The sequence below is a fragment of the Galeopterus variegatus genome, unplaced genomic scaffold (genome assembly GCF_000696425.1).
Source record: "Galeopterus variegatus unplaced genomic scaffold, G_variegatus-3.0.2 Scaffold659, whole genome shotgun sequence".
Lineage (NCBI taxonomy): Eukaryota > Metazoa > Chordata > Mammalia > Dermoptera > Cynocephalidae > Galeopterus > Galeopterus variegatus.
In genome coordinates this window covers 446352-451103 of record NW_007726770.1, presented here as the reverse complement: position 1 = coordinate 451103, position 4752 = coordinate 446352, and the positions used below count along the sequence as shown (strand labels likewise).

At 36.9% G+C, this 4752-nt stretch overlaps 1 pseudogene; it reads left to right on the top strand.

Moving 5' to 3' along the window:
- Nucleotides 1-476: 476 nt before the first annotated feature.
- On the top strand, nucleotides 477-881 carry LOC103589192 (annotated as a pseudogene).
- The last annotated feature ends 3871 nt before the right edge of the window (nucleotides 882-4752 follow it).

The following is a 4752-nucleotide window of genomic DNA, read 5'->3' as shown; positions in this document are numbered from 1 at the left end:
CAACTTATATCCCTGTTATCCCACATTTATTCTCTCTTGTGTGTTTTAAGATTAAAATTTGGTATCATGATTCTGACCTATTTAATGCCAGTTTTCTACACTCCTCCTAGTTACGCTCATTCTTCTCTCTACCCATCCCGGGGGGAGGGGGGCGGGTTTACTACCTCAGAGCTTGCTTGTATTTATTTCATTTATTAATAGGTTTACATATTTTTTTCACTATCCATCATATTAAAAAATAAAAGCTATAGTTTAGAGCAGGGACTCTATTAGGTACCTCCATAGCTCCAGGAAGATAGTAATTACCCAATAAAATTTTGTTGACCCCCCAAAATAAAATAAAAGGAATGGACAAGGGTCGAAGTGAGCCTGTACCAGGGCTGGATGGTGCCTTTCCCTCTCTCGCTTCCCTCAAACCCTCCTGCAGCGCTGGCACAGAGGATCCTCCGCCAAGATTGCCTAAAGCTGCATGGAAAATGGAGGGAAATTCATCATCTTCATTGCCAGAAAGAGCGTTTTATGGCTCTGTTCTTTCCTTAAGCTCCGCATTTGGCTTCACACTACTGTATATCTTGTGTAGGCTTTTGTTCCTGAATCTTGGCTGAAATCCTTAGGCTTAACTAATTGGACTAAAAAATATTGGGCAGTTGCATTACCTGTCTTCCTCCTTATTACTATAGCAATCAATTATGTACTCTTATTTGGAATTAACATGATGAATACTCTTACACTTAACTCAATTTATGCAATCACAGATAACTACTAAAAACAACAGCAGAAGAAATACCAAGAAAGGACCTTACCAACCTTACGAGATATTCCTATTAGTGAAGTAAACCCAATTTTTTCTTGCAGCCAAAGAACATTACACCAAAAACTGAATTTTATGTAGATATACTAACACCAAAAACTTATTTATAATTTTTTGACATAATTTTGACCAAAATTATTTTGACTTGTCTTCTCTTAAGACATGGTATTGAGGTGTTTAAAATAATATGAAAATTTAACTTCTCTTAGGTTAAGTTCCATTAATTGTACAAATGTTCTCAAATACTAGTTATTAATGGGCAAAGTAAAATACAATACTGCATTACCAAAAAATAAAAATTAAAAAATTAAAATTAATGAACTATTGATATAACTTGGATGGATCTCAAGGGAATTAGGCTGAGGGAAAAAAAGCCAAACTCAAAAGGTTACATTTATGTAACATTTTATATAACAATTTACGTTAAAATTTTGAAACAAAATTACAGAAATGGAGAACAGATTAGTTCTCTGGTTGCCAGGGACTAGGAATGTTGGAAGAGGGAGGGTGTGAATGAATACAAAAGGTACCACAAAGGATCCTTGTGATGATGGAATGGTAATGAATCTCGATTGTGACTGTGGTTACAGTAATCTACACGTGATAAAATTGCATAGAACTACGTGCACGTGTGCATACGCACGTGCACAATCATGGAAAACTGGCAAAATCTGAAAAGCTTTGTGGATTGTACCAATTTCATTTTCCTAGTTGCGACATGGTTTATCAATGTATATTGATGCAAGATGTTACAATTGGGGTAATCTGAGTAACTGGTAAATGGAATCTCTCTCTTTTCTCTCCATATTAAAACACACACACACACACATATATATCCACGCACATACATACACACATATATATGTATTGTTTGGCTGGCTGGTACAGGGATCAAACCCTGGACCTTGGTGTTCTCAGCACCACGCTCTACCCAACTGAACTGAGCAGTCAGCCCTCTCATTTTTTTTTTTTTTTTTTGTCTTTTTCCGTGTCCGGCAACGGATCGCAACCCTCAGTGTTGCCCCCGTACCGGACCAGGACCGGCAACGGGATCGCAACCCTCGGTGTTGCTCCCACGCCTCGCTCAGCCAGTGAGCGGGAACCGGTCTGTATGTGGGATCCGAACCCTCGGGCGGGAGCGCCGCCGCGCTTCCCAAGCGGCGCACTATCCAGTGCGCCACCGGGCCGGCCCTAGCCCTCTCATATTTTTAAAGGCATTAGCTGTTACTTTTATTCCTTTTTTTTTACATATAACTCATATACCATATAATTCACCTTTTTAAAGTGTACAATTCAGTGGTTTTTAGTATATTCATAGTTGTGTGACCATCACAACTCTCTTATTTCAGAAGTTTCACCATCCCCAAAAGAAACCCCATCCCCATTAGAAGTCAGTCACCATTCTCCTGTACCCCAATCCTCTAGAAACTACTAATCAACTTTGTGTCCTGTGGATTTGCCTGGACTTGATATTTTATAAATGTTCTCTTGTGTCTGTTTTTTTATTATTATTATTTTTTATTTTTGTCACCAGCCCATAGAGAGATTGAACCCTACGCTTTGGTGTTCTCAGCACCACGCTGTAACCCCCTGAGCTCACTGGCCAGCCTAGTGTGTCTGGTTTCTTTCAACTAACATAATGTTTTCAAGATCTGTCCACGTTGTAGCATGTATCAGTACCTAATTCCTTTCTGTGGGTGAGTAATATTCCATTATGTAGATATACTATATTTTGTTTATTCATTCATTAATTGATGGACATCTAGGTTGTTTCTACTTTTTGACTATTATGAATAATGCTGCTATGAACATTTACGTACAAGTTTTTGTGAGCATATGTTTTCAAATCTCTTGAGTATATACCTATGAGTGAAATTTGCGGTTCATATGGTAACTCTGTTTTAATTTTTTGAAGGATTGACAGTTTTCCAAAATGCTGCATTTTACATTTCCATCAATGTATGAGGGTTCTAATTTCTCCATATCCTCACTAGAACTTGTTATTGTCTGTATTTTTGAGTATAGCCATCCACGTGGGTGTGAAGTGGTATCTCCTTGTGGGTTTGATTTTGTTTCTTCTTGACTCAGTTTCAATGGCTTTGTTTTTCTAGGAATTTGTATGTTTCATCTAGATTATCTAATTTGTTGTTATACACTCAATCATTTATTATAAGGATTTCATCTCTATAAGGTTGGTAGTAATGGTCCCTCTCTCTTCTTGATTTTAATAATTTGAGTCTTGTTTTTTCTTCATCAGTCTACTAAAGATTTGTCAATTTTGTTGATTTTTTTCAAAGAACCAACTCTTGGTTTTACTGATTTTCTCTATTGTTTTTCTATTTTCTACTTTATTTTCTTTCTAATCTCTTCCCCCCCCCCTTTCCACTTGCTTTGAACTTAGTTTGCTCTTCTTTTTCTAGTTTTTTCAGGTGAAAAGTTAGGCTACCGATTTAAGATGTTTTTCCTTCTTTTTAAATATAGGTATTTACAGCTTCTCTGTATATATTTTTTCAACTTCATATGAATTTATAATTATTTCAAAATAAAAATTTAATAAAAAAGTATGTATCAGGGGAATCACATACGGTGATGACTTAGCCATTGTAGCCACCCCCAGGAGCTTAAATCTCGTGGAGAAAGTTATACATAGAGTAACATGGAAGATGAGAGGAGGAAGAGATGGCTGCTGCAGAGATGAGAGAAAAAACTGAAGGCTGTCCAGGAAAGCCAGGAAGACAGAAGCAAGGGCTTCTTTGAATTGAAGAGCAAGGCTTTTATCATGGGAATTCCATACTCAGAGAGGCCAGTGCCTCAGGAGGCTGTCACTTATTTATCCTCAGATCTTTAGGGACCATAGCTGAAGCCATCTGGGACAGGGAGGGAACTACACTCTGATTAAGGCTTACATTCCTAGCTAAGGATAGCAAGAATGCTATTTAAATAGCAAGGGAAAACTGTAGGAATTTGGGTTGCTAATACTGAAAACATTTCTTTTAACTTTTAATTTTGAAATAATTCCAGACTCTATGACCCCAAAAGCACGGGCAACCAAAGGAAAAATAAACAAATGGGACTATATCAAACTAAAAAGCTTCTGCACAGCAAAAGAAACAATTAACAGAGCTAAAAGACAGCCAACAGAGTGGGAGAAAATATTTGCAAAATACACATCTGACAAAGGACTAATATCCAGAATATATAAAGAACTCAAACAAATTTACAAGAAAAAAACAAGCAACCCAATCAAAAAATGGGCAAAAGAGCTAAGCAGGCATTTCTCTAAAGAAGATATACAAAAGGCCAACAGTCATATGAAAAAATGCTCAACATCACTCAGCATCCAGGAAATGCAAATCAAAACCACACTGAGATACCATCTCACCCCAGTTAGGATGGCAAAAATCCAAAAGACACCGAAAGATAAATGCTGGCATAGCTGCGGAGAAAAAGGAACTCTCTTACACTGTTGGTGGGAATGCACAATGGTGCAACCCCTATGGAAAATGGTTTGGAGGTTCCTCAAACAATTGAAGATAGATCTACCATATGACCAGCTATCCCACTGCTGGGAATATATCCAAAGGAATGGAAATCATCAAGTCGAAGGTACACTTGTTTCCCAATGTTCATTGCAGCACTCTTCACAATAGCCAAGAGCTGGAATCAACCCAAATGTCCATCATCGGATGAGTGGATACAGAAAATGTGGTATATCTACACAATGGAATACTACTCAGCTATAAAAACGAATGAAATACTACCATTTGCAACAACATGGATGGACCTTGAAAGAATAATACTGAGTGAAACGAGTCAGGCAGAGAAAAAGAAATACCACATGTTCTCACTTATTGGTGGGAGCTAAAAAAAAAAAAAAAAAAAAAAAAAAAAAAAAAAAAAAAAAAAAAAAAAAAAAAAAAAAAAAAAAAAAAAAAAAAAAA